Source organism: Martes martes (genome assembly GCF_963455335.1).
Source record: "Martes martes genome assembly, chromosome: 12".
NCBI classification, from domain to species: domain Eukaryota; kingdom Metazoa; phylum Chordata; class Mammalia; order Carnivora; family Mustelidae; genus Martes; species Martes martes.
In genome coordinates, this window is record NC_137900.1 from 6158072 (window position 1) to 6168229 (window position 10158).

Consider the following 10158-nt stretch of genomic DNA (forward strand, 5'->3'; position numbering starts at 1 on the left):
GTGGATTGGGTAAAGATTGGTTAAGTGTGTAAAGGTATACTGGCCAGTGGAACACCATTCAGGTATTGAAAAGCATATTTAAGCATGTAATTCAAAAATTACATGGAAAAATGGTAAGGACACACAGCTATGTTTTGAAATGGCAAAAATAAGTTATAAAACAGTGGGCGAATTGGTTTTTTTATGATGAGGCTATAGTTATTTATTATTTGTATACCTGAAAATATAGAACTTAAAATATGCATATTATAATTCCAATTAAGTCTGTGTGTGTGTGTGTTTATGTGTAAGCGTAGTAATCTGAGTGCTTCTTTTTTTTAATTTTAAGACTATTTATGTATTTGACAGAGAGAGCACAAACAGGGGGAGCAGCAGTCAGGGGGAGAAGCAGGCTCCCCGCTGAGCAGGGAGCCTAATGCAGGGCTTGATCCCAGAACCTTGGGATCATGACCTGAACTGAAGACAGATGCTTAACTGACTGAGCCGCTCAGGCGCCCAGTAATCTGAATATTATTAATTTGTGAGCACGTGTTCTTTGCTCTGCTAGGCCAAGATGTTCATATGCTTGGCAGATTAGGATTTGCTACAGAAGGAATTTAAAGAACAAAATATACTAACATTGCACTTCTACATGAAGTTTAGGATTATGTAGCAGGAAAGACTAGTATCACGAGAAAGAATGTTTCGTAGTCCTTCACCTTCTCATTAGAGTATCAGAATCCCAGCATGAAAGATCTATCTCAGAGAATTCTCTGGAGTGGAGGAAGGACACCCCATTACCTGTAAGCAGCTGTCCCTCCGTTGAAGCAGGAGGTGAAGACACAGGGGGATTAGATGAGAGACTCACCACCTTCTGGTCAAGGGAATGGTGGGAAGACGAAAGGGAGAGTAAAAGAGATGCTGGTCCAGTTTTCTCTCTCCAGGCTTTGTCGAGGAAGGCGGTGTATGTTAGAGACAAGAGGGTGACAGCTCTGTTTCTGACCACCCATTAGGGGGCTGCCTCCCAGACTGTTTCTTACCAACCTGGGGTGCAGCCACATCAGCACAGGTGTGTCAGGAAGTGTAGTCAGGCAGGGAGAGGACCTGAGATTTCACTTCCCAGCCACCCTCGGCTTCTGGTGGCAGCGATGCCGACTTGAGAGCCTCGGGATGGTCGGTGCCAGATGAGGCGACTCTCAGAATCTTGGGCTGGGGGAGTCCCGTGTGAACCGGCCCGATACAGAGGCTCACTTGTTTATTACTGTCAGTAGCTGAGGTCGGACTGAGGCTGTACTAGATGTCTTCAGCTCTAATGAAGCCAAGAGAAAAAGCAGAATATATCTTCCCAACTGCACATTTTAACCCGAAAGACCTGCAGGGCAAGTTGCAAGCAGGGAACATGTTCTGGACGCCAGGATCCAGACGGGTCCGCACGTGATCACGTTGGGTTGTTCATGTTTTATTTATTTATTTTTAAGATTTTATTTATTTATTTGACAGACAGATTACAAGTAGGCAAGAGAGCCAGGCAGGGAGAGAGAGGAGGAAGCAGGCTCTCCACGGAGCAGAGAGCCCGATGTGGGGCTCGATCCCAGGATCCTGGGATCATGACCTGAGCTGAAAGCAGAGGCTTTAACCCACTGAGCCACCCAGGCGCCCCAGGTTGTTCATGTTTTAAAGTCTCTTTCATTTTGCAACAAATTCCCCATCCCCCCATCTCATTTGTTTTTTAAAGGAATTGGCTCATTTGTCCTATAAGATTCCCCCGTACTAGATTTGGCTGATTCCTTTTTCATGGTGGCAATTGATTCGTTTTCCTCCCACACTGTTTCCTCTGGGCTGGAGGTGAGATCTAGGGGTCTGATAGCTAGCAGGGCCAAGATCCAACCAACGGTGGATTCTGATGTCAGCCTGATTCATCTGGGATAAATTCGCCGTCAACATTTTGAATATGGTTTGGCATCTGTTAGTGATGGTTGCTTAAGATCGCTTTATTTAATTTGTTCTCATTCTATCGTTCCTCTGAATATATTTGCCAGAATTCTTCTATAAAAAGAATTTTTACCTCATCAGCTATTTGGTTACCCTGAAGTAGAGTTTGTACAGAAAAGGCAGGATCCGTGATTAACTTTTTCCCTTTGCTGGTTTTCTCAGTCATGAATTGGGGCCCGAGCATCCTTCAATGGTGACTGACATTGTTTTGTTCCCTTGTTTTTTCATGCGTGTTTATGATGGACACTGTATTAGGGTAATTATGCTTACTGGTGTTATTATGAATACTACTGTTGAACACTGATGGGCACTGTAGTAGTGTTATTATGTCTACTGGTGTTCTTGTGAATCCTTTTATTAGCATTATTATGAGATGAAATTTATTATGTTATTATGAAACACATAAATCCATCCAAAACATATAAATCTGTGTGCGCATATGTAACTGATTGAAACACATAAATCCCCATGTTTCCATCAGTTATACATGTGCACATAGATTTTATATGTTTTGGGTGGACTTACGTGTTTCGATCAGTTACGGTCGTTATTCTTTTCCTTGTTCAAATTGTCGCATCTTTAGCTAACGGGAGTCCCTTCATTTTGGCTCCCATGTCTTTTGGCCAAACCATTTGTCTTCAAATAGTGTTCTTATTTTCTGGTTCAGCAAGATGTCCCAGGACCCTCTTGTACATTTCTTGCCCTGGAAGCAGCCATTTCCCCAAAGTCTCTGGGTTCCTTTTTGTGGAGAATAGTATTTAGAAACTATAGTCTCGGTGATGGGGGTACTCGTCTCTACCAGGTTCTGGTTTGTCTCACTTCGCTTAAGGTCCTCACAGCTCATCTGTGTTGACATGAGTCAGAATTCCCTCCTTTTCACAGCTGAATAATTTCCATTTGTTTATCCGTTCATCCACTGATGAACACCTGGGCTGTGAATAATGCAGCTGTGAAAATGGGTGTATCAGGATCTGTTCAAGTCCCTGCTTTCAGTTCTTTCATGTATATACCAAAGTGGAATTCTTTGGGGGTAATTCTCTGGGTTATATATATTTTTAAAGATTTTATTTATTTACTTGTCAAAGAGACAGAGAGACCATGCATAAGCAGGGGAAGTGTCAGACAGAAGGAGAAGCAGACTCCCTGCTGAGCAAGGAGCCTGATGAGGGACTCAATTCCAGGATCCTGGGATCATGACCTGAGCCAAAGGCAGATGCTTAACTGACTGAGCCACCCAGGCGTCCTCTATGTGTAATATTTTGAGGAACTGCCATGCTGTTTTCCCCAGTGGCTACACCAGTTTACATTCCCACCAGCAGTGCATGAGGGTTCCAGTACGTCCACATCCTTACCAACACTCGTTCTTTTCTCTTTGTTCATCTTAATTGTAGCCATCCCAATGTGTGTGAGTCAATTCAAATTTAACACTGCAGAGTTTTGATTAAACTTCTTTGATTTTACTCATGTCACTTTTTCTTTACTTTGGAAATCTTGGCTTTTAAGGGCCTTAAGTATTTATTTCCTAATCCTATAATGTACGTGTAATAGTAAAAAACAAAACAAAACAACAAAAAAAAACATATATATATGGCTCAGTTGGTTAAACATCCAACTCTTGATTTAAACTCAAGTCGTAATCTCAGGGTTGTGAGATCGAGCCCCACATCGGGCTCTGCACTGGGCATGGAGCCTGCTTGAGATTCTCTGTCTCTCTCTCTCTCTCTCTCTGTCGCTCCTCTCTCTCTTTCTTAAAAAAGAAAAAAAATTATGTGTGTGTGTGTGTGTGTGTGTGTATCAACACTACTTCTAATGGGAAGACCACTGAATGCAGCTTAAGATTTCTTTGTGGCGCGTTTGACCCCAGAATGTATCCCTCAAGGCATATACAGTCAAATTCCTGTGTTCAGTGGTCACTTGAAGTAATTATTTTCCCCTGTGTGGTTATGCCATCAGTTCGAATGAAAGCCTGTAAAACATTTACATAGTTGAGTCAAAACTAAAAGAGCACAGAGAATTCTCCTTTTAGTCTTCATCTCCTCTCCCTCTCCCCATATGTAATACTTCGTAGCTATCTATTGTGCTGGTTGTCCTTCAGTTGGTTCTTTCTAGAAAACATAAAATATTTATATTTTTATTCCCCCACCCTTTATTACACAAAGGTAACAATTTCTAAGCCCTGTTCTATGCCTCACTTTGTTTCATTTATCCTGGTGCTCGCTCAGTATTCTGATATAGAGATTTTGCTCATTCCTTTTTCTGTTCAGTACTCCTTTGTATAGATATTGGTATGAAGAAGTCTTCCTCATTCCTTCAAAATGCTACAGGATACTATATTGTATGGATAGATCCATAGTTGTTGTTTTTTTTTAAACAAGCTTCCTACTGATAGACATTTGGTTTGTTTCCAGTATTTTGCTATTACAATTAATATCACAAGGGATAGCATTTACCTCACTCAGAAGTGTGCTGGCAAGTGTTTATCAGCAAGCTCTCCAAGAAAAAAAAAAAAAAGAAAAGCGAAAGAAAAAAAGAAAAAAGAAGAAGCCTTGATTTTTGTTTTGTTTTTGATCTAATTTATTTCTTTGTTTTTGATCTAATTTATTTAGCTTTACATCTGTGTAATTTCATTTTATTTTGTTTTGAGAGAGAGAGGGAGAGAACGTGAGTGGTGGGGAGGGGCAGAAGGAGGGGGTAAGAGAGAATCTTAAGCAGACTCCACACTGAGTGCAGAGCCCCACATGGGACTAGATCTTACAACCCTGAGATTATGACCAGAGCCAAAACCAAGAGTTGGATGCTCTAATTGAGCCACTCAGGTGTCCCTAATTTTATTTTAAAAAGTGGAAGTGCTTGGGGCGCCTGGGTGGCTCAGTGGGTTAAGCCTCTGCCTTCGGCTCAGGTCATGATCTCAGGGTCCTGGGATCGAGCCCCACATTGGGCTCTCTGCACAGCAGGGAGCCTGCCTCCTCCTCTCTCTCTGCCTGCCTCTCTGCCTACTTGTGATCTCTGTCTGTCAAATAAATAAATAAAATATTTTTTAAAAAATGGAAGTGCTTGGGGCAACTGGGTGGCTCAGTGGGTTAAGCCTCTGCCTTCAGCTCAGGTTATGGTTTCAGGCTCCTGGGATCGAGCCCGGCATCGGGCTCCCTACTCAGCAGGGAGTCTGTTGCTCCTTCTCCCTCCCCCTCTGCGGCCCCACCTCATGATCTCTCTGCCTCTCAAGAAAACAAATAAATCTTTAAAATAAATGGAGATGTTTAACAGCCAGCTCACAGATATTCCTGAAAGTTAAACAGTCGGCTCTTGTGAGCCAGTATGAGCCATCACACCATTAAATCCACACCTCATTTTAGTACCTGAGTAGAAACTTCTGTATGCCTAAGCTAGAGATCCATGAGTTTTTCTTTCAAGAAGAGAAGTTCAAAGGTAGACAACCTAGTGCTTATGTTGGAGCTTCATGGTGGTTGGTATCCCATGCTCCTTTCTCTTGGCTCTGCTCTCTTAGCCTCATGGTCCAAAGTGGCTGATGGAGCGCCGGATATCATGTCCATATGCCAGACAGCAGGAGGAAGGAAGTGAAGAAAGGCTCTGTAGACTCAGTTACTTTTTAGGATATTCCCAGAGACCCCATCTAGCACTCTGCTTACAATTTGCCGTACAGCACTTGGCTACCTAGTCATATCGAGCTGTAAGAAAATCTGGAAAAGGGGGACAATTGTGCAGATTGCTGCCTCAAATAAAATCGGTTTTTTCTTTTCTAATTTACTAGGTAAAAATGAAAAAGGAATATTGGCTAGGCAACTAGCAACCTGCACCCCTTCTCACGAAATCTTTTAAGCTCAGCCCCTCCAAAAAGCCACCTTTGATTATGTCTTTTCTTCATCTCTTTTCTGAGCTCCAGGGTTGATGTTTCAGTGATCGTTTTAGAAACGACACACATATTTTCTGAATCATTGTTTTGGTGTTTTATGTGTGTGCCAGCCTCCCAGTTCCTAATCCACTAATGATTATATGCAATTATAAATTCATATGGGCAAACTCTGTATTTTACATTTCTTTTTTGTTTCTCTTACAGCTTAAAAAAGATTTTTAAGGTATAAAATGACATTAGTGATATCTATAGTTTTATTGGAAGAAACAAAGAAACAGTACACATGAAAGACTAAAATGTACAGTGTTATGTACACATCCCTTCCTCTCTGTCTTCCTCCCTCTTTTCTTTTCTATTATTTTTCTTTCTTCTGGTTAAATATAAAGGGAAGCGGCTGGGGAACGCCATGTATAAATTACTGGTTGTTTTCAGGACCTGGAACTTAATTTGGGTCCAGTTCCTCTGTTCTGGGCATATCAGGAGAATGACTCTTTAAGTACACACCTAGTATCCTGCCTGCTATTAGCATATATTCATTTTCCCTGTCTTTGAACTTTGCAATTGTAAAATCACACCTCAGGCTTTATTGAGTCTGGCTTCTTTCAATGCACATGACATTTGTGAAATTCACCCATGCTGTTTTGTTATAGCAATAGTTTTCTTTGTTTGACTGTGTCACAATTATTAACCCATTATGTTGTTGACAGACATTGGGTTACATCCATCTTTTGACAATTATAAATAATCCTGCTCTGAACATTTTGGGGCCTGTCTTTTGGTACAGCGTGTATGTGTGGGGCATATAGCTCATTATGGGAGTGCTGGGTCATAGGGTATGCTTATGTTCAGGTTTATGAGATGTTTCCAGATTGTTTCCAAAGTGGCTGTACCAAACGATATTCCCATCAGCACCGTGCAAGAGTTCAGTTGTTCCCCATCTTGACCAATACTCAATATAGGGAATAGTCTGCCTAGACTCTTGTTTGGGACCAAAGTGCTCATTGACTTTGCTGCTGGTCGTGTTGGTGGCGACAGCTCTCTGTGAATTTCCCTCAGGCAAAGAGTGATTCCACATCCAAAGTCAAGTGCCTTCTGCTGGGAGTAGATCTGTGGGATGGTGCTGGTGCTGGTGGTGGAGGAGGTGGTCATGGTGGTGACGGGAGGGTCGAGACAATTTCCAAGGGCCATCCCAACTCGGAAGTTTCTTGCAAGACTAATTGAGGCCTGAATTGCAGAATTTTCCCCTCTTTCCAGTCCTACGTCCCTCACACCTTGAAGATGTTTTACTGCCCAGCAAACCTCTTAGTATATAAGTTTGGAAGTGCCAGATGATGTTTCCCTGGGACAGTGATTAGGACAGTATTGTTAGATTTTAAAATTTTTAAATTTTGGCCCTTCTGGTGGGTATGTGATTGTGGTTTTATTGTCCATTTCTGCAATGGCTAATGAGAAGGAGCACATTTTCATATATTTAATGGGAATCTCTCTTCTCTTTTGTGAAGTGGCTGTTCAAGTCTTGGCTCCCTCTTCTATCAAGTTATGCATCGTATTCTTTGCTTGATATGAGCCCTTTGCTGGATAGATGTATTTCAAGGATCTTTTCTCACTATGGCTTGCCTTTTTTACTCCCTAAATGATTTCTTCTCACTTCCTGAATTTTAAAATTTTAATGTGATCCTGTTTAACAAAATTTTGTTAAGTTTGGTGAATACTGCTCTGCTCAGCAGGGAGCCTGCCACCCCCCCCCCCTCTGCCTGCCACTCTGCCTACTTGTGATCTCTGTCAAATAAATTTAAAAAAATAAAAAATAAAATTATTTATATTCTAATTGTTTATTAGTGATATCTAGAAAACAATAGATTTTTAAAAGGTTTTTTAATTTATTTATTTGAGAGGGGGAGTAAGAGAGAGAGAGCACAAGCAGGGGGAGACAGGCAGAGGGAAAGGGAGAAATAGACTCCCCTACTGAGCAGGGAGCCCGATGTGGGGCTCGATCCCAGGACCCTGAGATAATGACCTGAGCCAAAGGCAGATGCTTAACAAACTGAGCCACTCAGGAGCCCCCACAATTGTTTTTTGTTATATTAATTTTCTTTCCAGCAATCTTGCTAAATTTATTTATTTTAATTCTAGTAAGTGTCTATATATTATTTCTGATTTTTTAGGTATATAAATATGTTATTTGTAAACAATGACAATTTTAGTTCTTTCCTTTTTATCCTTCTGTTTCATTTTCTTGCCCTGGTGATAATAGACATCCATGTCTTCTTCCCGGTCTTAGAAGAAAAGCTTTCAATATTTTACCTTAAATAAGATATGCCCTACTTCTTATCAGATTATGAGAGTCCCTTCTAGTTAGCTAAGTGTTTTCCTAATAAATGGGTGTTGAATTATATCAACTGAGCTTTTTTGCATTTATAGAGATAATTATATGATTTTTCCCTCTTTTTCTGTCAACGTGGTGAATTATGGTAATTATAATTGAATGTTAAACACTTGCATTCCCGGATTAAGCCCAGCTTCGTCATGATGTACTCTCCTTTTTATGTTTTCTTTCCGGATTAAATTTGCTAATTTTATTTTCTATTTTTAAGATTTTATTTATTTTAGAGAGAGCATGAGTGGGGTGGGGTTGGGGGTAGAGGGAGGAGAGGAAAGAATCTCAAGCAGTCTATGAGGGGCTCCATTTCACAACCCCAAGATCATGACCTGAGCCTAAACCAAGAGTCAGTGCTTAACCCACTGACCCATGGAGGCATCCGTACTAATTTTAAAAATAAGTTCTGCTTCTAGGTTCATGAGCAGTTTACTAGCGTAATACATTACTCTCTACAAAGCCCTTGTCAGAGTGGGGTATAAAGGTTTCATAGGCTTTAGGACTCAGCTAAAAACTATGCGTAAAAGTATTTCTCTAGAAGAATTTATGTAATAACCACCCCCCTTCTTTAAAGGTTTGGAAGAATTCACTAGCTAATCTGTTTCATTATTTTCTAGTTCAATTCTACTGAATTCATAAAACAGTCTGAATGATTTTAATATTTGAAATTTCTTGATCCTTACTTTATGGCTTACCATGTAGTCAATTTTAGTAAATGTTCCCTATGCCTTGAAAAAGTATTCTGCCATTGTCTGGTTCTATGTCTTACCTATATTAATTATATCAAGTTTCTTAATCAGGTTGTCTAGATCTTCCATATATTTGCAGATTTTTTTTCTTCTTTATTCTTTAAGTTACTAAGAGATAAATTAAAATCTGGGGTGCCTGGGTGGCTCAGTGGGTTAAAGCCTCTGCCTTCAGCTGGGGTCATGATCCTCGGGTCCTGGAATCGAGCCCCGAATCAGGATCTCTGCTCAGCAGGGAGCCTGCTTCCTCCTCTCTCTCTCTCTCTCTGCCTGCCTCTCTGCCTACTTGTGATCTGTATTTGTCAAATAAATAATTAAAATCTATTGTAACTGTGGATTTGTCTATTTTTTGGTGCTGTCAGTTTTTACTCTCTGTGTATCCGAGTTGTATTATTTGATACACACAGCTTTAGAATAGATGATTTTGTGATGTATTGAGACTTATTCTTATGAAATATCCCCCTTAATCCTTAGTAGTGCTTACTACCTAAAAGTTGTCTTCTTTTTTTAAAACTAGCGTAGTTATGCCACCTTTATTTTAATTAGTGTTTTCATGATATGTAATTTTCTATACTTTTTTTTTTTTTTTTGGAAGGAAGCATACTTTATGTACAGATCCCTTCCACCATAACTGATGTAACTGGCCAATCCAGACTGCCCAGGGCTGGTTGGGGTCCACGTGGAATGTTGAGGTATTCACCAGGGTTTGTGAGAGCTGATAGATCCGTGGTTGCTGGACAGATCAGTACTGTGGAGGGGCTGCTGTGATCCTCTATAGAGCTTGGCTTTGGGCTGATCTCCGGGAAGCTGGGTGAGGGGGTCGTGGAGTTGCTGCTCAGTGACCTGAGTCTACAACTTACTTTCCACAGCCTCGTGAGAGACTGTGCTGTGTCCACCTGTCATCTGATACTGGTGAGTTTCTTATTTATATTCAGACTTGTTCAATCTGTTAGAAGTCAACTTTATGTAAGGCATGATTTTAAAGCAGCTCACAGAAAAACTGGCTGCACAGATTTAGGAATAATTCTGGATAGTTGACAAGTTTAGCATTGTTAAAAGGAGTATGCAAGGATTGAGAAATTTTTAGATGCCAGGCTAGAGCGTCCTTAAATATGCTCAGCCTTACAGACTCTTACAGAAAGGTGAAGAGAACACTTTTCTTTTATGAAATATTGCTCTTAATCTTTAGTAAT